Source organism: Balaenoptera acutorostrata, chromosome 21 (assembly GCF_949987535.1).
Source record: "Balaenoptera acutorostrata chromosome 21, mBalAcu1.1, whole genome shotgun sequence".
In the NCBI taxonomy this organism is placed as follows: domain Eukaryota; kingdom Metazoa; phylum Chordata; class Mammalia; order Artiodactyla; family Balaenopteridae; genus Balaenoptera; species Balaenoptera acutorostrata.
Genome location: NC_080084.1, coordinates 29,117,262 through 29,141,492, shown reverse-complemented (window position 1 = coordinate 29,141,492; position 24,231 = coordinate 29,117,262). Strand labels below are relative to the sequence as shown.

At 48.8% G+C, this 24,231-nt stretch overlaps 1 protein-coding gene and 1 long non-coding RNA gene across 2 annotated transcripts in view; both read right to left on the bottom strand.

The window, feature by feature from the left end:
* The window catches only part of MYOM2 (myomesin 2), an 82,942-nt gene extending 77,873 nt beyond the window's left edge, over positions 1-5,069 (bottom strand). The window contains exon 1 of the mRNA XM_057537272.1: positions 4,971-5,069. The gene's annotated coding sequence lies outside the window, so the exon portion shown is untranslated. The remainder of the gene's footprint in view (positions 1-4,970) is intronic.
* Positions 5,070-5,131: 62 nt separating this feature from the next.
* On the bottom strand, positions 5,132-14,322 carry LOC103001440 (uncharacterized). The gene is made up of 4 exons (XR_451630.2): positions 14,221-14,322; positions 13,346-13,491; positions 8,387-8,532; positions 5,132-6,755 (listed from the first exon to the last, which is right to left on the bottom strand). It is a non-coding gene; the product is annotated as an uncharacterized LOC103001440 (long non-coding RNA).
* Between the last annotated feature and the right edge of the window lie 9,909 nt (positions 14,323-24,231).

Genomic DNA, 24,231 nt, shown 5'->3' with positions numbered 1-24,231 from the left:
TTCTCCCCAAACAAGAAGTCTTCGAGACCCACCCTGCAGCAAGGATGTGGGGATCTGAAGCAGCGCAGGTATTAGACGGCCGTTTGCTGCATGTGTTCACCCAAATAAGTAAAATGCCAACTTACCAGGCTGCTTGACTCTCTCTAAAAAGGGACGCAGACAATGTCCCTAAATCCCTGTGATTATCAACTTCCCAAATAAAGGGGCACAAGAACTCCCCAAACCCGAGCTCCATTTTTGTCATCTGTGTTGAAATTGGAATAATCTGCCCCAATTTAAAGAAGGATCCTTAGGAGGCCTCACAGCACAGCCCCAGGGGACACGGGGGTGGAAACGGGCAGAAAACACCAGGTCCTGTCCCGCCCGAGATGGGCCCTCACCCTCATTCCTCATTGCAGTGCACGCCTCTAAGCAAATGTTAGAAAACCTGACAAGCATAGAATTTGCTCCAAGTCTATGTCTCATGATCCGTTCCCTTTAGACTATGATTTCCTAGAATCACAGAATTATAGAGCTTGGAAAGATCCTTGGGGATTATCCAAGCCCCTATTCTATGGGGGAGGACGAGTGGAGCAGGGGACCCGATAGCCAGAGAGGAGAAGTGATTTCCCTAAAAAGATACAAAAAGTGCCTGCCCATCCGGAGGCCACCAGACTTCTCTTTCGGGGTCTTCTATACTTTTCCACACTAACTCATCTCAAAATTCCCTCCTAAAAACCAACTAGTCAACCAACTGCCACGTCTCCATTGAGGGTCCAGCATGTGTCTTGTGGTTGGCATACGTTTGACTATAAATATATAATAGAATGTTGCACCTAAAAGAACCCAATAAAAACATACCCCCTCCATCCCACCCCCATTTTAAAAGAGGTACCATAACGTTGAGGTCAAGTGCACAGGTTTTGACACCTGACAGGCCTAGGATCGACTTCCGACTCCAGCACTACTGTGAAGTGGCCTTGGGCTGACCTATCATTTCTCTGTCTTGGACGTTCTACTGAATCTGCACAGTGCTGGCACTGTACTTGGTAGGGAGGAACAAACAACCAAAACTGGGAGCCGCCCCTAGCACACTATTGTTGTTTGTTGTTGTTAAGGTGAATTCTGCAGGTAGGACAGGGTGTCTGAAAACACGCACTTATCACTTTAATATTTGCACAATATCCTCGACTGCATCTCTGGGATTTTTCAATGAGTTACTCAGGGTGAATCTTCAAGGAAAGCTTCTGCCCATAAGGTACACACTCCGTTGCTGGGGACAGGTCGCTGGATTGATGTGTTGGGGCACACGGGTCACCACTTGGAGCCAGTTTCATCTAGACGCCTTCTCCCATCACCCCTGCACTCATGGAGGAAAAGTCAGCTACAGCAGAAAAACCCAGAACAGCCCCTGCAGCTGCTGCTGCAGCAGTGGTCCTGTCCCGTCACAATGTTTACTTACATCTGTGTGGAGTTACCCTTCAGATCCGGTTGTGTTTCTTGGCAGAGGGAAGAGTCCAAAAATGGCCTAGGTGACCGGAGAGGATAAGCTATCTCAACATGTTTAGAGTGTGGCAGCTAGCACCCTCAGAGCCCCCCCCTTGGTGGGACCCTGCCTGTTCACAGCCAGCGACCTGCGGGCTCCGAGTGCAGTCAGCACCCGGCGTGTCCTGGGCTGACGTGACGCCAGCTCAAGTGGCTGGTGAGTCCTCACACATCCTGCCGGGAGCAGGCACTTTGTGGTGATCGGGCGCAGGGCCGGAGTCGAGTGCACGTGGTTCCCGTGCTCTCGCTCTGACCGTGGACTTGCTGGAGGTACAACCCCCAGGGCACCATGGGGCCGCGGTGGTACCCAGGGCTCACCCCACGTGATTCTCTGCTAGCTGAGTGGACATGATGCTGAGGGCCAGCAAGCCAGGAGGCTTCTCCCACGTCCACCCCACCCGCACTTGGAGCACCTGCTCTGCACCTGCCCTGCGCCGGCCAAGCCTGGACCAGGGGGTCATTGCATTTCAAGGACAGAGACATCTTAGGGACGCCTGCTCCAGGGAAGGCAGCAAACTCCCACCTTCAGTGCATGGGACCCCCTGCCCGCGCTCACTGACTTTATGAGCCTCAAGCCCAGCCCAGGTGCACGGGAAGGGCCACCACACAGCCCAAGCCCACGCCAGGCCACCCATTTGGGCTCTGCTCAGTGGACCTCAAATTCCAGAACCTGGGGACTTCCCTGGTGGCACAGTGGTTAAAAGTCTGCCTGCCAATGCAGGGGACACGGGTTCGAGCCCTGGCCCGGGAAGATCCCACATGCTACAGAGGAAATAAGCCCGTGAGCCACAACTACTGAGCCCGCGAGCCACAACTACTGAGCCCACAAGCCACAACTACTGAGCCCACACGCCACAACTACTGAAGCTCCCGCACCTAGAGCCCGTGCTCCGCAACAAGAGAAGCCACTGCGATGAGAAGCCAATGTACTGCAACAAAGAGTAGCCCCCGCTCGCCGCAACTAGAGAAAGCCCGCACACAGCAACGAAGACCCAGTGCAGCCAAAAATAAATAAATAAAATTTAAAAAAAATAAAATTCCAGAACCTGCCCGGGTGTCCCTGTCCCCACTGGGGGCCTGCAGACAAGGGTGAGGACGCCTCATGGAAGCGAGTTCCCTGCAGGCTCGGCACAGGCTCCGACCCCCCTCAGCCTGGGGCCGTGAGGGGCGTGGCCAGCTGTGCTCTGGGGACCCCACCGAGAGGAGGGCGTGGCGGCAGTGTGCACAGAGCTCTCTCCACTTTCTCCTCTTTAGGGAAACGACCCCCAGCTGACGCCTCAAAAGACAGCAAAGACAGCGGCCCCCAGCACAGTTCTGGGGGGTGAGTCCCGCATGGAGGGGGCGTTGGGGGCTGGATTCCAGCGCTGACCCTGCCGCCCACCCAGCTCTCGGGTCTCAGTTTGTTTCGCTGAGAACAGAGGGGCCAGAGGAGGAAGCAGGGACATTCCTTCAAGCGCCAGCGGCGCCCGGATCTGTGGCCAAGTTTAAAACCACCGGAGGCAACACCCCGCTCCGCCCACTGACCGCCCTCAAATACCAAAGAAGCAGAGTCGACCTTGGTCAAACACACAGGTTCTGGTGTTTTCAGCGATCGTGAGTGAATTTACACAACTTGAGATGCATCCCCTTATTCTGTCCCGGTTCGAATCTCGACCTTTCCTACGAGGAAACTGCTTCAGGTGATGAAACTAACCCTCAGGTCACTGGTTCCCGGTGACGGAGCCAAACTTCCATCCCGGCGTCTGACTTGGCACCGGCCTGCTTCCCACCCACTGTCGCTCCTGACACGTTTGGGAATCATGACACTGAAATGAAACGCGAGCCTGCCCTCAAGCACAGGGGGCTGTGTGTCCGTGACAGGCTCCGTCCTGATCCCTTCCTGCGAGGACTATTTGGAACAGATCTCTCATGTCACCAAGAAGGGTTTTAATCTGTGAAAACGTTTCAGTGAAAACACATTTACTTCTATTTAATAAAAGAAATTGTTTGTGCAGCTAAAGTTGTTGAAGTCCGTGAACACACCAAGTTAAAGCTCTTCTAGGGAAACAGAAAGGGTACAGTTGGTCCACAGCCCCAAGGAACTACGCCCTCAGTTCCCAAGATGGGTTCCATTCACATCGGGAACTACTTTCCCCAAGGTTTTTCCAAACTACTCGGCTCCAAAAGTAAATATAACTGAGCACAGCATAACTCTTAAAATCCTCACCATCCAACGTGGCCTGACATCTAATGTCTGTCAGCCAGCTTCCCAAGTGTCCCCCAAAGAGCCTCTCAGCCCCAGGACTGAACGTCTTAGCAGGTCCCTCAGCTACCTCTCTCCTTGAAGCTCCAGAGTTCTTCCAGGGAGCCTGATTCATCCGGCCCCCACGCTTAAGCAGGATCAAATTAGATGGAGAAACAAGATAATGCGCTGCTTCCTGGACGGGACCTTTCCAGCAGCCCAGAGACTTACCACATTTTTCATAAATTGCGAGAATTAAAAACAAATCAATGGTTACACAAATATTTCATCCCATAAAGTTTACCCACAGGTTCTCCTTGTTTTCATGAAGCACAGGCACCTGGGTGAAGGTCCCTAATTCAGAGTTAGCTTCATGCAAATTCGCTGCACATAGAACCCAGACTCAGTCTAGTAAATAACTACGCCAAATGATCTTTGCTACATGTGCTCTTCGACGCCTGTTTTACTTCTACCCAGTGAGGAAGGACCTTGAGACCAGGAGGTGGAGAGAGCTAAGCATTTCCAAGCACTGAGACCCCACGTTCCTGCCTCACTGCCCCTCCCGGGCCTTCTGGGTGCAGGCATCCAACTCCACTGCCTTTTTCTGGGGCAGCGTTTCAAGATCATGACCAGAGGAAGCTCAGGCTCTCTTAGGGGAACTGAGCCTGAAAATCCTGCAGGATCGTAATGCATCAAAAAGCACAAAGGAGAAAAGCATCATTGTGAGGTGAGAACTTAGAAATCATGACAAGAAGTACTGTTTTTGTCCCCTCCCCTAGATGCTACAGTCCAGGTCTGAGCTGAATGGCCCTGCTTTCTTTCTGTTTCTCTTAAGAAAATATCCAATTTTATTTCACACCATTTCAAACCTGCCCTCTCCTGACAGAGGCTCTCATTTCTGTGACTCGTGAAAATTGCAGACATCCATCAACCCACTCAGGGACCCAAAGGAGATGCTGCGAAAGCCAGGGTTAAAGTGCAAGGGCTGGGAAGGGGCTTGGAACCTCCTAACAACACAGGAAGTATTCAAATCCAGTCAAAGAAGCACAGACCTTGGTTCTAATTCCTGGCTGACTTCTTCTGCATAGAGTGGAGTTCGCCGGTTCCCGTGGCTTCACCCTGACACCCTCTGCTTAGGAAATCTGAGTGCAGCCAGTTTCTGTATGCTACCCTTCCCTCCTCCAAAGCCTCACATCAGAAAAGGAAAGAAGCGGAGGAAACTTACCCAGAGAGAAAGGAAGGTGGCGAAGAGGAGAGGGCGTCTGCCTCACGGGCTCACCAGGCTGCAGGCTCCGGCCGAGGGAAGCAAAGCACGTCTCCCTCCAAACGTCCGGCCTCCCTCCCATTTATGGCTGAGGAGATGCTATTTATAGACCCTTGGGAAGCCTGGCCCCTCGCTGATACCTGCATCATAAATCATCAGCCTGCTCTTAGGAGGGAAAAAGTTTAATTCGAGGAGGAAAAATCGAAAAGTGAAAAGCATCCTTCCCAACTCACAAAGTGCGTTTCTCATGCCCAGGAAACTGAGGAAGCAGGTAATGACAGAGAAAAAGAGGGCAGGGGCCTGACATCCCACCCTGCCCGCCCTCCCCAGACTCAGCTGTACTCTGAACATAAATTTGCAGACTTATTTTTAATGCTTTAGGGCTAAAGTTTCCCTGGTACATAAACGGACACTCACAGATGAGTCTCTAACACAGACTTGATTGCAATAAGCATTTTCACCATTTTGACACCAAACCCCGAGAGTGCTCAGCCATGGATGGACGGAAGGTGGCCTCTATCGTGGGGGCGGGGGGGTGTTTGGTTGGGTTTTTTAAAATTTATTTCAGAGATGACTCAAGCTCTGACTTGGTTTCTTCCTGGGGTTAATTTAGCCAGAACTTCTACCTAAAAGAGGACCCATGCCTAGTCGGCAAGTTACGTCTTATTTATAGTTACTACCACCGGCGTGCGCGGCATCTAAGCCACCCAGATGACTGCAGGGTGCAGCATGTGTCCAAGTATAAATAACACATGACTGGCACGATTGATCTGGGCTGTCACAGGGAGCCTATCGCCGAGAGGGGGGCTGAGTCGGGACGCCCCGCCTCAGAGGCCAGAGCTGACTGCAGCCATGTCCCAGGCTCGGCCGCAGTGGGGCTGTTTCCCTGCTGGCACAACGTGTGTGAGAACAACCGGCTTTTAAGTCTGTTGCAAAAATTAGTGAGAATAATATATAGGAAGTGCCCGAGAGTCCAAAAAACTCCCTGTTCCCACATCTGGTTTATCAGGAATGTAGCCAAAGACCAGCAGCACAGGTCAACGGATGAGTGAGATAAATACCACAAAGGCACGCAAGACACGGAAGCAACCCCAGTGCCCATCGACAGATGAATGGATAGAGAGGACGTGGTACATACATACGATGGAATATTACTCAGCCATAAAAAAGAATGAAATCACGCCATTTGCAGCAACGTGGATGCACCTAGAGATGATCATACTAAGTAAAGTAAGTCAGACAGAGAAAGACAAATATCATATGATATCGCTTATATGTGGAATCTAAAAAAATAGTACCAATGAATCTATATATAAAACAGAAACAGACTCAAAGACATAGAAAACAAACTTACGGTTACCAAAGGGGAAAGGCGGGGAGGGATAAATTAGGAGTTTGGGATTAACATATACACACTAGTATATATAAAATAGGTAACCAACAAGGACCTACTGTACAGCACAGGGAACTATCTTCAATACCTTGTAATAACCTATTGATATAGTGGAAAATAATCTGGAAAAGAAATATATATTGATATATATGCATAACTGAGTCACTCTGCTGTACACTTGAAACTAACACAATCTTGTAAATCAACTACACTTCAATAAAAAAACAAGCTGTCGCAAAGGCACAGAGTAAAAGCTGTTTACTTCACCGTCTGAGCATACTTGCATCCTCTCCATCCAGCCATTCACTCTCCTCCCTAAACACTGCCACCTATGTTCCGAACGTGGGCTGAACCTGCAAGCAGACAGGAGCCGAAGAGAGGAAACCCAGAGGATGTGGTCAGAGGTGCGAGTTACAGCCACCCTCCCCGGCTTCCCGACCTCAGGGATCCCTTTTCACGGAAGCCACTTGGCATTGGGTTTCCATCACGTGCGACCTAAAGAATCCTGACTAACGCAAAGAAAAACTTCAGTGATTTTACTTCTACAAATTTAGCTAAAATTTGCAATAAGATGGAGGAAAAAAAATGATATCAAGGAGAAATGTCAGAGGACATAAAAAAGGAGACTGAAAGCTAAAACGTGGCGTCAGAAACGTTCTGAATCATGGAAACCTCGGGGTCGCATGGATTACGGGGCAAAGTTAAGTCCTAAGGATTTCATGAAATTATAGCACAGGGCCAAAATAGATATTCAATGCAGAAAAATCTATTTGAATACTTGAAAAAAGTAAAATTATTCTAAGGTATTTTGTTAACTTCCATACATTCTGTCTCAGAAAGCACCAAAAGAAATGGTCTAACGCAGTTTAGAAAACGTCTATCCAAATGGCTGGATATTCGTAACTATTTTACGTTACAAAGATTGAAGGCCCATCAAAAAGAAGCTTCCAGGTTTTGGCGAGAGCACGAAGCACAGCATCAATCACGGTGGAAACGGCGCTGCTGGCTGTCTGGAACGTGTGTTGGCCTTTATTTCCTCATGTCTACAGTGGGTCCCCCACTAACAGACGGCTGCCAGGAGGGGTGCCCGGAGAACTGGGCCCCCTTAGCCCCAAATATGCCAGCTCTTTCTCCAGACTGTTCATCTCTCTGCTGTTGAGGGTTTCACGTCTCACCAAAGAATTGATCCTAACATTCTTGCTGCAGCGGCCCATCCGGAGCCTCTAAGCTGGGCACGTGCACTGCCCGACTCACCAGCCCTGCTCAGCCACCTTCCCCGCAGATGCCACCCGACAGGCCCCACAGGGGAGGGGGCAATGCCCATCACAAGTCCCCCATGAATTTCACTCCCTTCAGATTGCTGGCCTGCCTGCATGGGGGCTTAAGCCTGTCCCCCCAACCCTGCCCCCCGGACCCTGCCCGCCCTGGACCCTGCCCCCCCTGGACCCTGCCCCCCCTGGACCCTGCCCCTGGACCCTGCCTCTCCTGGACCCTGCCCCCGCCCCGGACCCTGCCCCTCCCGGACCCTGCCCCTGGACCCTGCACCCCCTGGACCCTGACCCTGGACCCTGCCTCTCCTGGACCCTGCCCGCCCTGGACCCTGCCCCCCCTGGACCCTGCCCCCCCCGGACCCTGCCCCCCCCGGACCCTGTCCCTGGACCCTGCCCCCCCCGGACCCTGCCCCTGGACCCTGCCCCCCCCCCGGACCCTGCCCCTGGACCCTACCCCTCCTGGACCCTGCCCCTGGACCCTGCCACCCCCGGACCCTGCCCCCCCGGACCCTGCCCCCCCGGACCCTGCCCCCCCCGGACCCTGCCCCTGGACCCTGCCCCCCCAGACCCTGCCCCTGGACCCTGCCCCCCCTGGACCCTGCCTCTCCTGGACCCTGCCCCCCCCAGGACCCTGCACCCCCTGGACCCTGCCCCCCCTGGACCCTGCTCCACTGAGGCAGGCACGTCCTGGAGGAGCTCAGTAAACAACTCACCCAAGAGAAACCACAGAGCAGGATTGTAAACACAAGCTTCCTGTCAATATTCTCAGTTGCTCCGAAGGCGATCAGAATTTCCTCAGCCCTCTCAAACTATCCCACATTCTAGGCAATGAAGCAGCACCTCGAATGGGAAGCGAACCCTGCATATGAGAAACGAGAACCGGAGACCGAGACAACTCCATCAGGCCATCAGCTCCATCACTGGCCCTCCTCTTCAAGCCCTGGAAATGTGCGTATCACAAAGGAGGTACACTCTGAGAAATGTGCTTTGTCCTTCTCTCTCTCTTCAGAATGTCTTTCTTCCCAGACATGTGTGTCTGTACGTTCCATATTTGGATTACACGGGAGAATGGTTTAAACCTCAAGAAGAGCACATGTCTAGATGAGAACTTTCTGGAAATGTTCGTCGTACGAGTGTGACCCTGTTCAGAGAGATGAAACCACCCCCTTTTTAAAATACCTGTGTTCAAGAAAAAAGACTACAAAATGGAGAATTTCATCAGAGAACTGGAGTTTATTTTTTTAATAACATAGATTTTTTTGGTAATTTATCCTTTACTCTTTTTTTTAAATTTATTTATTTTTGGCTGTGGTGGGTCTTTGTTGCTGTGTGTGGGCTTTCTCTAGTTGTGGCGAGCAGGGGCTACTCTTCGTTGCGGTGCGCGGGCTTCTCACTGCAGTGGCTTCTCTTGTTGCGGAGCATGGGCTCTAGGCACACGGGTTTCCGTAGCTGAGGCTCGCGAGCTCTAGACGCAGGCTCAGTAGTTGTGGTGCATGGGCTTCGTTGCTCCGCAGCATGTGGGAACTTCCCGGATCAGGGCTCGAACCCGTGTCCCCTGCATTGGCAGGCGGATTCTTAACCACTGCACCACCAGGGAAGCCCTACTCTTTTTTTTTTTAAACAGACTTTTTTAGAGCAGTTTTAGGTTCACAGCAAAATGGAGTGGAAAGTATGGCGGTTTCCATCTACTCTGGTCCCCCCACATACACACCTGCCCCCATGACCAACACTCCACAACAGGGGTGCCTTTGTTACAATTACCACTCCAAGTCCTCTTACATTAGGGGTCCCTCTTGGTGTTGTACTTTCTATGGGTTTTGGCAAATGTATGACATTTATTCACATTACAGTATCATATAGAGTAGATTCATCGACTAAAAATCTTCTGTGCTCTGTCTGTTCATCCCTCCCCCAACCCCTGGCAACCACTGATCTTTTTACTGTCTCTATAGTTTTGCCTTTTCCAGAATGTCACACAGTTTGTGGACTTTTCAGGTTGGCTTCTTTCACTCAGTGATATGCATTTGAGGTTCCTCCATGACTTTTCAAGGCCTGAAGGTTTATTTCTTCTCAGTGCTGAATAATATTCCATTGTCTGGATACACCACAGTTTATTTTATCCACTCACCTACTGAAGGACATCTTGGTTGCTTCCAAGTCTTAACAATTATGAATAAAGCTGCCATAAACATCCCTGTGCAAACTTTTATGTGAACATGAATTTTAACTCATGAAACTTGTTTTCATGAGTTTTTCAACTCATCCAGCACCATCGCTGGATCATAGGGTAAGAGGATGTTTAGTTTTGTAAGAAACTGCTCAACTGACTTCCAAAGTAGCTGTATTCCCACCTCTGCATCCCCACCAGCAGTGATGAGAGTTCCCGTTGCTCCACACCCTCACCAGCATTTCATGTTGTCAGTGCTCTGGATTTTGGCCCTTCTAATAGGTGTATAGTGGTATCTCCTTGTTTGAATTTGCATTTCCCTGATGACACGTGATGCGGAGCATCCTCTCATATGCTACTTGCCATCTTTGTATCTTCTTTGGCGAAGTGTCTGGTCAAGTCTTTTGCCCAGTTTTTAATCAGGTTTTTCATTTTCTTTTGTTGATTTTTAATAGCCCTTTGTATATTTTGGATAAGAGTCCTTTATCAGATATGTCTTTGGCAAATCTTTCTCCCAGTCTGTGACTTGTCTGTTCATTGTCTTGACAGTGTTCTGCACAGAGCAGACATTTTTAATTTTCACCAAGTCCCACTGATCAATTATTTCTTTCATGAATCGTGTCTTTGGTGTTGTACCTAAAAAGTCATCGCCATACTCAAGGTCATCTAGACTTTTCTCTTAGAATTTATTGTTTAAAAAGAATAAAATGAAAATTCTCGAACTGAAAAATCCAACTATAGAAATTAAGAACTTAATAAACATTTTTAACAACACTCCCTTTCTCTCCTCTGCTCCTAAGGCCCATATGGCCCCCTGTGCTGTGGACCCCATCCCTCTCGTGTGGAATAATCCCCAGAGCTCATAGAGGGTCAGGAACACTTTGTGAGCCCGTCAGCCAGAAAGGAAAAGCTCTCAGTTCTTGGGACATGTGAAGAGGTCCTCAACAGGGCACTGACTAAGCAACACATCAAATTACCCTAAGGTAAGGCTGCTCTCACATCACCATAAGCTCAAGAAGGAGGGAATGCATTGAACACGCTAAATAAAAACACAGACGGTATTGAGAAGATCCAAGTGAAACTTTTAGAAAGTTCCACGTCTGAGGTTTTTCAGGTACTGATGGGATTGACGGCACATTACTTCAGAAACAAATATCGCTGAATACTGAGGATGCAACAATAGAACATATACAAGATAAAATACACAGATAAAAAAGAGGGGAAAAAATAAAAGGAGCCTCAGAGAGATGTAGGACATCTTGAGGCAGGTAATACACATGGAATTCGGGTCCCCAAGGGATCGCGCTGGACAGAAGAAAATATTTGAAGAAATAACTTGCAAAATGTTCCTAAAATTGCTAAAACTATAAACCCATAGACACAAGAAGCTCAACAAACATCAAGTTCAAGAAACATGGGGCTTCCCTGGTGGCACAGTGGTTGAGAATCTGCCTGCCAATGCAGGGGACACGGGTTCGAGTCCTGGTCTGGGAAGATCCCACATGCCGCAGAGCAGCTGGGCCCGTGAGCCACAACTACTGAGCCTGCGCATCTGGAGCCTGTGCTCCGCAACAAGAGAGGCCGCGATAGTGAGAGGCCCGCGCACCGCGATGAAGAATGGCCCCCGCTTGCCGCAACTGGAGAGCCCTCGCACAGAAACGAAGACCCAACACAGCCAAAAATAAATTAATTAATTAATTAAAAAAAAAAAAAGAAACATGAATGAAACTATACAAGTCATATCGGTATCCAAGTGCTTAAAGTCAGTGATTAAGAGGAATGCTTAAAAGCAAAAAGAGAAACAAGACGTATTCTGTAGAGGAATGAACCTAAGAAGGATTTTTCACGGAAACAATGCAAAGGACAGTATTCAGCCCAAAGAAGGAAAAAACCTTTCAGAAACGAAGGTGAGCCCCGCCCATGCACACACACAGCCAGGGTGCTGTGAGTGGGAACCTGGTGGGGACCCCAGGAGACACCCCTGCCTCATACCCAGGCTGTCGGCCGAGGCCCGGGGGGCGCCTGGTCTCACCCTCCTGTCTGCTCAGGGTGTCCACGCTGTCGCCCCGCAGCCCCACTGGGCCCTTTCCCATCACTACCCGAACGTCCTTCCAGCGTCCCCCGGCCGTGGGCACAGTGCCCCCAGCCCCACACGCGCTCCGGCCACGGCCTCGCCCTCCTGGCCTGGCTCCCAACCTGCACGTGCTCGCCTTCCCCGTTTATCCCTTTTCCATTCGTCCTTTGGCCTCTTCCAAGGCACCTTCCGTTCCCATCACATCACTCACCAAAATAGCTCTAAGTCACCCACGACCCCGTGCCACCACCTCCAAGGGACGCTTCTGCTCTCAGGTTCCTCAACCTCCGGCCACCGTCTGACCCCTACAGCCACCTCCCTCCCAAGACGTGCATCTTCAGCCTTGCCATCCCACCGTGAGATGTCAAAGCTGCCCCAGGGCTCTGCTCACGGCCCCTTCTCTTCCCACCTGGGCCCCCTCCCCTTACCCTTCGGAGGCTCCACCTGGAAGCAGGTGCCGCCCCGGGCGGGGGGGGGGCCCAGCGTTTGCGTCCAGCTGCCCCTCCCTCCCCCATCTGAGCGTAGGTGGAACCTTAAACTCAACAAGGCGAAGGCTCAACTCAGGCCCCCTCCTGCTGCCCCGTCTCCGTGTCCAGCGGTCCCCACCCCACGAGCAGCACAAGGCAGGAGCCCGGGCGCCTCCCCCAGGCCCTCCTGATCCTGCACAATCTTCCTCCTGGACACCCTCGGGCCCCGCCCCCTCTGACCCCCTCCAGGGCCATCGCCCCAGGCCGAGTTGGGACCACCTCCTGCTGAACGATGACAGCCTCTCTCCGCGCCCGTCCTGGCTCCTCTAACGAGTACTCTCCAGACCACGACCAAATAAATGTCTCAGCAGGCAAATCTGAGCAGTCACCCCACGCCCCTCGAGCCCTTACGTCTTAAACTAAAGACCAGCACGGTGACGTCTGAGCCCCACCCGCAGGGTCCCGGCTGGAAGGCTCCAGGTTGGTTGCACGGTCTCCCTCTTTCCGCTCAGGTAACCCCTGTTCAGACCTCACCTCGAGCCCCAGTTTTTCAGGCGCCTTTTCCGAGCCCGGTGTGAGTGGGGTTCCTCTGTTACCTCCTCCCCAGGGCCCTCGCTGTGATTGGTAACCGCGCATGCGCAGTGACTCGGGGGCTGGTCTGGCTCGTCCATCTCACCGGGTGCTCTGCTGGCCCTGAAAATACAGGGGCTCAGCTCCAAACCCACTCAGAAAACACTCTCAACAAAGAAGAGCTTCCTAATGAATATACCAAACTAGTTAATGTGCCTCCTTCAATATTAGCAAGGAACTGTGTGGTGACCTGATCAGTGCTCGTCCCAACATCAAAGCAACCGGGTGGCCTGGAGCATTTCTCAGCGTCTCTGTAATGGAGCCCGAAGTTTTTCCATCTTTTGTAAATCAAAACTAATCCTAGGAAACCTGGCACCAGCTCTCGCCCTTGTACCTTGCAGGTATCATGTGTGCATTCTCTTCGGTGTGACCTCCGTCGCATTCCTCACCGAGATGGGGGTGCCGGGAGCCCCCAGGGCCACGGGTGACGTGCAGCCCAGCTCACCCGGGGTCAGACGTTTCCCAACTCGTGAGGTTCATCTGGACCAGACAGAGGATAAAAATTGTCTTAGCAGAGGAGAAACCCAAAGAGGCTATGAAAACCCATGTGGGAGAGGAAAGGCTGACATTGAAGTGGTTTATAGTCGTCAAGGCAACCACAGATTTCTACATCTTGGTAACGTTCAAGATTACAATGCGATCCTTAATGCAATATTCATGGCTGTGTTTTAAAACTATGAGAACTGCCACCTGACTGTTAGAACTGTACCCTGTATGCCTTTCTTCTAAACCAGCTGTCCCCAACGCCCAAGGACTGGTGCAGAGACAGGAGCTGGTTTTGATCTGCACTCTCACTTTGACCAGATCGTGCCTGGACCATCGTACAAGCTCAACAATACATTTTTACTAAATGTGAAAGCATGGCCTTTATCCTGTAGATGCTATTTACGGGTTCCTGTGTACAGCTATGGCCCTCAATTAATGGGAAGTTTATCTCTACCCTGTCATAAAATAATCATAGCAAGGCCAGAGGAGGTAAGATGTGGCCAGAGGGCCCTGAGCTGTTGTCAAGGGCACTGGCTCCGGGCCTGGTTTTCCTGTTTGTTAATCTGCTGCTGAAGCCACGCGCCTTGGGCAGACTCTCTCCACCCTCCCAGACCTTGGCTTCCCCACTGGGAAAGTGAGACTTAGCTTAGATGATCCTTGTCTAAGCCCCGATATGCTATGATTTCAGTCCTGAACGATCACGCCAGGAGAAGAGAGCCTTACCCACTCCAACACGGTCGCCAGCGGCCTGGCCCAGAATAGGATCCAGGAAACAGGAACCAGAGCACAAGATGGTCCTGCCAAGAGGATTCTGAAAGTGCTTAATGGCTTAAAGATCACCAACAACACAGCAAGCCAGGTGCTTGTAAAATAGAGGCTGTCATAAAACAAAGGTGGGTGGAAAGTGCAGGAGAGTGTTCAGCTGGCAGGGACCACATGTCCTGTGCACAGCAGGAGACAGACCACGTGCCCCTGGGCTCCGGGGGGGTGCACGTGGTGAGGACAGAGACAGGCCCAAGGTCAGTCCACGGAGGACGCTCAGAACCAGACAAAACATCCCGTCCGGCCCTCACTTCACCCTATAAACTTGGAAACTGAGGCCCAAAAAGGTTAAAAAAAGTTGGCAGGGTCACATGCCTTGCATGGGCTTGAACTAAAATTCAAATATCTTTATTTTCAGGACCTCATGATTTAGCCTCCAGGGAGGAGTTGGTTCCCACAGTGGGTGTGTGACGCCAGGTCAAGGTCAAGGTGACGGCCACGACCAGTTCAGCAAGTGACTTGGGCCACGACCCACTCAGGGAGGCCACAGCCAGGGTGAGTTATGGGGTGATCCACACACAGGTCAAGTCTGCTGAGGGGCCAGGCCCACAGGACGCATCCAAACACGGGCTCTGAGGTCCAATTCGTTTTTTTTTTTTTTTTTTTTTTAATTTTATTTATTATTTATTTATTTATTTATTTTTGGCTGTGCTGGGTCTTCGGTTCGTGCGAGGGCTTTCTCTAGTTGCGGCAAGTGGGGGCCACTCTTCATCGCGGTGCGGGGACCGCTCTTCATCGCGGTGCGCGGGCCTTTCACTATCGCGGCCCCTCCCGTTGCGGGGCACAGGCTCCAGACGCGCAGGCTCAGCAGCTGTGGCTCACGGGCCCAGCTGCTCCGTGGCATGTGGGATCTTCCCAGACCAGGGCTCGAACCCGTGTCTCCTGCATTAGCAGGCAGATTCTCAACCACTGCGCCACCAGGGAAGCCCCGTTTTTTTTTTAATTGAAGTATAGTTGATGTACAATATGACGTTACAGGTGTACAATATAATGATTCACAATTTTTAAAGGTTACACTTCATTTATAGTTATTATAAAATATAGGCTGTATTCCCTGTGCTGTACAGTCTATCCTTGCAGTTTATTTTATACCTAATAGTCTGTACCTCTTACTCCCCTCTCCCTATATTGCCCCTCCCCCTTCCCTCTCCCCGCTGGTAACCACTAGTTTGTTCCGTATATCTATGAGTCTGCTTCTTTTCTGTTATATTCACTAGTTTATTTTTAGATTCCACATATAACTGACATCGTACAGTATTTGTCTTTCTCTGACTTATTTCACTTAGCATAATGCCCTTCCTAGTCCATCCATGTTGCTGCAAATGACAAAATGTCATTCGTTTATATGGCTGAGAAGTATTCCATTGTATATATATGTACCACATCTTCTTTATCCATTCATCTGACGATGGACACTTACGTTGCTTCCATATCGTGGCGATTGTAAATAATGCTGCTATAAACATCTTTTCTAATTAGTATTTTCATTTTTTTTTGGATGTATACCCAGGAGTGAGATTGCTGGATTATATGGTAGTTCTATTTTTAGTTTTTTAAAGGAAACTCCATACTGTTCTCCATAGTGTCTGCACCAATTTACATTGCCACCAACAGTGTACGAGGGTTCCCTTTTGTCCACATCCTCACCAACATGTGCTATTTGTGTTCTTTTTGACGATGGCCATTCTGACAGATGTGAGGTTATCTCTCACGGTGGTTTTGATTTGTATTTTAAGGTCCAGTTCTTCCTAAGCACGTGGAGGTCAGGCACAGGCTGCAGAATCCAGTGCGGCTTAGCTCTCACCTCCTCGTTCCTGAGAGCAGACACAGTCAGGGGTGAGAACCAGGGTGACATTTGGGCCCAGAGACCTGCTCTGACAATAACGAGGCGTTTGAACAAGACGAGGCCTGGAAAACCACAACGATTTTCCCCAGGAGGTTCAATTCTGTGTTTACTTGAAAGCAAGAATATGTTTGTGTTTGCTCCTCAGGCTTCCTGGAAAACCCCAGATTCTCCCATTCACAGCACGTGTCCATGATTCTGTTATAATGAAGGACCTTACAACTTATCACCCAGGCTGAAGCCATCTTAAGAGTGAGAGCAAGGACCATAAAAAACACTCTGAGACAACAGGCATGTACCTACTGTCACCTGGGGTGTCCGATTTCATGTGTCACCTGGACGGGGCTGAGGGGTGCTGGGAGAGCTGGGAAACCGGTATTTCTGGGGGCGTCTGGGTGGGTGTGTCTGGAAGAGATCAGCATTTGGGGTAGTAACTGAGTAAGACCACCCTCCCAGTGTGGGCGGCTTCATCCAGTCCTCTGAGGTCCTGAATAGAACACACGAGTGGGGGAAGGGACAACGTTCTCTCTCTTCTTGAGCTGGGACGTCCATCTCCTTCTGCCCTCAGACGTCGGGGCCCCTGGTTCTCGGAAATTGGACTTGGACCAAGTCCCACCACCGGCTCTCCTGGTCCCCAGCTTGCAGATGGCTGATGGGGGGGGGCTTCTTGGCCTCTGTAACCCCACGGGCCACTTCCTATAATAAATCTCCCCTTGTGCCCATCTGCCCATCCGTCTGTCCTGCTGGCTGTCTCTCTGGAGTACCCCGACTACCACACCCTCACTACAACCAGCAAAAGCTCAGCCCCATGAATGGGGAAGTTGTTACCTCACATCCTGGGGAACCAGAACCGTTTGGGGGCCCAGATGTACTTCATAAAAAGTGAAACACTTGAGAGGCGCTCTCTCTGTGAGGATGACTTTTTTTCTCCAAAAGACTAGTATTTTTCCTTCTGGTCTGATTAAAAGCTGAGTTCACAGAGTTTTGCTATTTTTCCCATGAGCTCTGCACTTTATTTTTTTTATGCTCATGAGGAGCTTTCACAGAATCATCTCACTTGACTTGAGCTTTACATCGTCTTTCTTCTTTAAAAGATTCCTTTTCTCATCACAGACTATTTTACTTGGAGAAGACTCTGAGAAAAAAATGTACAGATGATCCCCCCAGTGGTAAAATATCCTAAGTTCATGGAACGGTTATTTACATAAAATTCTAATTTCAGCCAATTAGGTATAAAACTGCAGACCTAGGGCCTGCAGTAGGCCTAGGGCCTAAAAGTACTCAATTATTCATAAATTAAAAGATGACCTTCCTGAGTTGAATTTGGCACTGATTTTAGAAATTTGAGCAAATTATTTTCAATAATGCACATAAATAAGGCTATTATTATTCTTCCCCAGGAGAGGCAGAAACTGTGTCTCATTTTCTTTTTATTTTAAACAACTATTCCTGGGGCTGGCATAGGATAGACACACGATAAATATTCCTTATTTGATTGTTTGAAAGAAAATTAAATGAACTGACCTGAGAGATGTGGTCAAGTCAAGAGTGGAACCTGCTTTAATGCTGTGAAAAGTAAAGATACAAGTGTCAACTCTTGACTTTTTTGACGTACAAATGGAATGTTAAAGTATCAAAAATTAACAATATATAAACATTGATTATTATTTATTACCCCATTCTAGTTTTGTAATTCAACGTTACATTTTATTATGAATTATCAAGTAGTCCTTTAGCCCAAAGTTTCTTGAACATTTTAGTCAAACTTTTTGGACCCCTATGTGCCCTTAAAAATATCCCAAACAGCTTTTGCTTATGTGGGTTATATATCTACCTACATGTACCACACTAGAAATTTTAATTCACTTTAAGGTAACAAAACCTAACCCATTTTATGTTAACACAAATAACATATTTATGAAAAATAACTATATTTTTGAAAACAAAAGAATAGGTAGAGTGGCTCTCTTTCATGTTTTTACAAATCTTTCTGACGTTTGGTTTAAGAAAAGACAGCTGGGGGTGTGTTTCTGCATACAATTTGTTGCAGTCCAATTCTTGGCTGAAATGTGTGGGAAAGATCCAGTCTCACGTTGACAGACAGTTTAAGACGGCGCGGATCTTAATAGCCTTTTCAGAAGTGAATAGTGTTTTCTTTTACTGCAAACACCATCTGGTAATTTCTTAAAGATTAGTTGCAACGTGGAATCCGAAACCATAGCAATGACCTTTACATGCCTGTTACGTTACATCCTTTGGCCTGTCTTGCAGCTTGGATGCACCTTCTACCCATGCACGATTTGTGACATCCTGTGTTGGCCACTGGAAAATAAGACTTCACTGAATTTACACTGAATCTTCCAAATCCCATCATACGGTAGCAAAAACTCACACTGTTGATATAGCCACCGACCTCATCAGTATTATGAAAATGATTCTTGACACCCAGACTCTGTAAGAGGGCATCAGGAACTTCCAGGCCACTCGGGACCACATTCAGAAGTGCCGTTTTAGCCTCTGCTGAAGCTGCGAACCTTCCAGGCTTTGGAAATCTTGACAAAGTGACTATTCAACATATGGCCACTAGAGGGCGCACCAAACTGGCAGCCCGTCAAAAAATGTATTCATACCAATTCCTTTAAGAAGAAATTCAAAAGCGTTTTATAAGAGAGAGGAAAAACACCATAAGCAAATTTAAATAATTATATTACCAATAATCTTTTGCAATTTTGAAAAAAAGTTGCATTAATCCTAACTTGGTTCCAGCTAGTCACACTAGTTGTGTCAAAAACACATCAGTGTAAAAGCTCCAAGCTGAGTAACGGCAGGTTAGTTATTTGTAGTAACTCTTATACTGAAAATAAGTCTTTAAAAATCTGAGGGTGTGTGTGTGTGTGCGTCTGTGTGTACACACTGGGACATTCAATTTTATGTGTTAACTTGGCTAGGCCGTGGCACCCAGATGTTTGGTCAAACACCCACGTAGCTGTTCCTGTGAGGGTGTTTTTTGGATGGGATTAACATTTAAATCAGTGAACTCTGAGTGAAGCTGATTATCCTCCGTGATGTGAGTGGGTGGGCCTCGTCCAATCAGTTGAAGGCCTTGATAGAAAAAGACCAAGGTCCCCATAAACAGGGGGTCCACCAGCCGACCCCCTTCAGGCTCGAACTACAGCTCCCCCCCTGGTCTCCAGCCTGCCGCCTGCCCTACAGATGTTGGACGTGGCAGCCCCGCAGTCGTGCAAGCCAGTTTCAGTCTCTCTCTAGCTCGGTTTTTACATTGATTTTATGTGTTACATCCTGTTGGTTCGGCTTCTCTGGAGAACCCTGCCAAGCACACACATGCACACACACGCACACACACGCACACACACACAGGCTGACGAGGAATTCCACAAGGAACAGCAGCCTGAAGCGGAGGGAATAAGGAAGCCCCGTCCATGACAGCTGGTCACACGTAACTGTCATTTGACAGCCTCACTTAAAAGGCAGAAATCAAAATCCCGCGTCTGGAATAAGGTGAGGAATCCAGTAGGTGAGCCCCCCCCAGGAGTTCCCCAGGGGCCCCCTCAGGATGGGGACACGGTGGGTGCAATAGTACAGCCTCAGGTCAGGTCCCGTGTACCCTCAGGAGGACCGTAAGCCCTGACCTTGGCTACAGGGAGTCCCACCTCACCACCCACCCACCCAATGCCCCGCAGAGGTAAATGTACATACAATCTGAAAAAGGGCATCTCATCTGTGGGGAAAATTATTCCTCCAAATACTTTTCCAAATACAATGACTAGTATCTTGTCAAAGATAAAGTAACGTCCGTGCAAACTACAGACGAAAACAGATCCACAGAGACTTCACTTATGGCCACCGTTGGGCAGACTGTAACAAAGACGCTACAGCCTCAGCCGTCAGGGAAACGCAGACCAAAACCACAGCGAGGTGGCCCTTCACCCCCTCCACGGCAGTGAGAAGCACAGACGGGGCCAGGCCGGGGGGCCCCGAGGAGGAATTTCAGTGACACGCCCACGTTGGAGAACAGTCTGGAAGCTCCTCAAAGCACCCGACACAGAGACGCCAGGTGAAAGGATCACGTGTCCACACGACACTGGGATCCCAGCGTCCCCAGAAGCATTCCTCATAATATCCCAAAGAGTGGAAACAACTAACTGATCCATGGATAAAATAAAATGTGGTCTAATCACAAAGACCACATGTTGTGTGATCCCATTTTATGACATGTCCAGAACAGGCAAATCCACAGAGGCTGAAAGTAGATTCGTGGTCGTCTGGGGCTGAGACACTGAGGAAAAATGGTACAGGGTCCCTTCTGGGGTGATGATGATGTCCTAAAATGCACTGTGATGGTTGCACAACCCTGTAAATATACTAAAACCCATTGAATTTTATACTGTGAATGGGTGAATTGTATGGTATGTGAATTATGTCTCAACAAAGCTACAGTAGAGTGAAAAAAAATGTGAAAATGTTGAAATAAGTAAGAGACAATCCTGAAGATATCTAAGATAACAGGAAAACATATCAGATTTTAAAAACAACTAAATAGAGCTTTTAGAAATAAAAATTAAATGACCAAAATCAAAAACACAATGGATGGATTCTACTGCAGAGTTGGCACAAAAATATAAATATATGGCATTTAAATCAGAATAAATTATCCAGAGGCAAAAATTAGAGAGTGACACGGAGGCGACAGATGCAGACAGTGGAATTTTTCCAGAATGGATGAAAAATACCCATCCTCAGACCCCAGAATACTAACAAATCCCAAGAAGATTCAATTGTAGAAATCCACACCTAAATTGATCATAAGGAAACTGCAGAAAACCAGATACAAATAAAATCCTATCAGAAGGCAGAGGAAAAGAAGGGATTTCCTCAAAGTCATGACGTGTGGGAATGAGCTGACCTCTGACCAGCCACAATGCCAAGCGGCATCCACGGTGCACAGAGAGCACACAACCACCAACTTAAAACTCTACAGCCAGAGACGTGATCTTTCAAGAATGAGGCAATGTCAATAGTTTTTTCAGACAAAGAGAAAGTGAGACATTTTGCCACCAGCAGAAAATACTAAAGGACGCAATTCAGGCAGAAGGAACACAGCCAGAAGAAAAGTCTACAGGACAAAAATACATAAGGAACGGAGAAAGTAAGAAATGGTCCCAACTCTACATAAACGAACATCCATCAAATTCATGGAAATTTTTTTAAACTGGGATGAATTTTTAAGACTTTCATGACATCCTAATGGGGTATTTATGATGAATGGCCCACACCACTGGAATCTACCTCATTTGCAGGACGTATTTATTTTAGAAAAATTAGGGAAAACTGCTCTGGGCATGCACACCCAAGGCTGTGTATTTCTTCAGGTTAAGTTCAGCGGCCTTTAACCCAAAATGGCTTTTACATTTTTAAAGGGATGTTAAAACAAAACAAACAAAAACAAAGAAGACTAAGTCACAAAGACCAGTAGGTCCACCAAACTTAAAATACTTTCTGGCCCTTTACAGACAAAGCTGGCTGACTGCTGGTCCAGATCATCTAAGTTATAGGATGGTGTTTTTTTCTTTTCTGTCGTACATGCCAAAAGTTTTTAATTAAAAGAGCAGTTTGTTGTCCTCAGGCAGAGAAAATGTGTAAAGTGTGCTGGGGGTAAGTGGTAGGAAGTCAACTTATGAATTAACCCCCCAGGCGCCCATGCTGACCTGTCACCTGAAAGGGATGTCCCCAGACCCCTGTCTGGTAGGCAGCCAATCGGGTTCACTATTCGCCTCACGCTTCCTGCCCTCCTGCTGGAAAGCACAGCTTTCAAATCTTAAGTGAAGCACAAAATGTCTATCGTGCGGGACTTCCCTGAGCGCAGTGGTTAAGAATCCGCCTGCCAATGCAGGGGACATGGGTTCAATCCCTGGTCCGGGAAGATCCCACATGCCGCGGAGCAACTAAGCCCGTGCGCCGTAACTACTGAGTCTGCTCTAGAGCCCGTGAGCCACAACTACTGAAGCCCGCGTGCCACAACTACTGAAGCCCGGGCGCCTAGAGCCCGTGCTCCACAACAAGAGAAGCCACCGCAGTGAGAAGCCCGCGCACCGCAACGAAGAGTAGCCCCCGCTCGCCGCAACTAGAGAAAGCCCGCGCGCAGCAACGAGGACCCAATGCAGCCAAAAAAAAAAAAAAAATGTCTATCGTGCAATCAAGCAAAGCCTAGAATCACAATGAGCAAGGTGTGTGGATTCAGCGTGAGTGTGATGCTTTCACTCTTCCTAAGTCAAGTGTGGAGTATGAAGCCATGGGAACTGGGTGACTTACCTCCCAAAAGTTTTCTTCTCCAAATAAATGGGAAAACCAATGATGACTTAATGGCAGCACAGAATTGGTATGTATGGATTTACATTCGAAAATACAAATGCAACTTTTTAGAGGTAAACCCTTCTAAAAACATTTGAGGGTGTGACGGAAGAATGCAGTATACACTCTACAGAGAGACTCTGTATGCCAACCTGGGGGCGTCACCTTTCAAGTGACAAGTCAGCATCAGTTCCTGGGGTTTTAATTAGTACCTCAACCCCTGCCACATACTCCAGCTCTCACCACACACTCCCTTTGCCTGAGAGAAACACTACATCCCAGGCACTAGCAGGAAAAAAAGGATCTAGGATATTCATTCTTCTTTCTTCTCTCTAACAATGTCAATTCAATTCGTGTTTGTTGCATTCCTCTATCAAGCAACCTAATTTTCAACCACATCATATATTTACGTGAAGAACATTAGCTGGTGTGTTAGCTGGGAGTTTCGGGATAATTAGCTCAGAATAATCTATAACATTCGTAGTATTTACCCCGCTACTTCAGACAGCCCAGGACCCCATGCCCGCTGGAGGGCTCCGTGTCCCAGCGCTTACTTATTCTTGCAAACAAAGAAGAAACTGGGCTTGTGCGCTAGGTTTTCCCACCAGCAAAATTCTGTGTTGAAATAGTTGACCCATACCAGTTGGTGTACACAAGACACTACATAATTTTTTTTTTTTTTTGCAAAAACATAACTGTGCTCCCAGAAAGGCGGTGACATTTCAAAATCCACCCCTCTCTCTAGTGCAGGCTGCACAGGATCCCAGAGAGAGAAAATGGCCCTAAAGATGTAGTCCGGCCCCTCCTTGCACAGATTAGGAGGCTGATGTCCTCAGGAATGAACCCTGCTCACCTAGAGCCCGTGGTACCCACATCCGCTGCCCCGAAGGCCCCCATCACTTCTCTGGGTCAGCTTCCGGGAAACCCAAAGGGACGGCGTGCCGGCTTCCTCGGGCCAAGTTCCTCCGTGAGTCTTTATCCTATGACCGCCTGTCATTTGCCTTTTAAGTTAAAGAATGGCCGCCACGTGTAAACCTTTTCCCCGAGAGAGAAAGATGCTCCAGAAATATACCTACGGGAAGATTCGCTTACTTAACTTTCAACATGATCTGAAATTCTGAAGAGCAAGATGTTGGGTTAACACAGATGAACAAATCCAGTGCGTGTGGGGACCAGGCCCTCTGCTGGGGATTAGCCATTTCAGACAAAACATGCATTATTTCTGAAAAATCGTCTGCCAGGGCCAGAGAGGGCCGTGAAAGGAAGGGCCCAGGACATGGGCATGTGTAATGAAGAGGACGTGGGCCTGACCGGCCCCTGGAAAACCACGTGGGCCCTTCCGAAGGCCACACCTGTCCACCAGCCCCTGCTACTGTGCACCCACTATGTGCAGGCAATGTTCACATTTGTGGTCAAAACACCAGAGGTCACAGTAAGATGGGACCCAGACAGTTCACACAGACACGTTGGCTGGTGGTCTGCGCTGTGGGGAGAAGAGCAGGGAAGGGGCCCAGAGCCCGGCCGGCTTGTGGTCTTGGACAAGCAAATGGAGGAGGAGAGAAGCATCTCGTCAGAAGGAGATACTGTCGGATAAATTAGACAGAGGCGTCGCTTCCTCAGTATTACATGAACTTGTGGTTGCCAAATGGGAACACTTCCTAGAGTCTTCTGCTTAGGTTTCTAATTTTTTATATTATAAA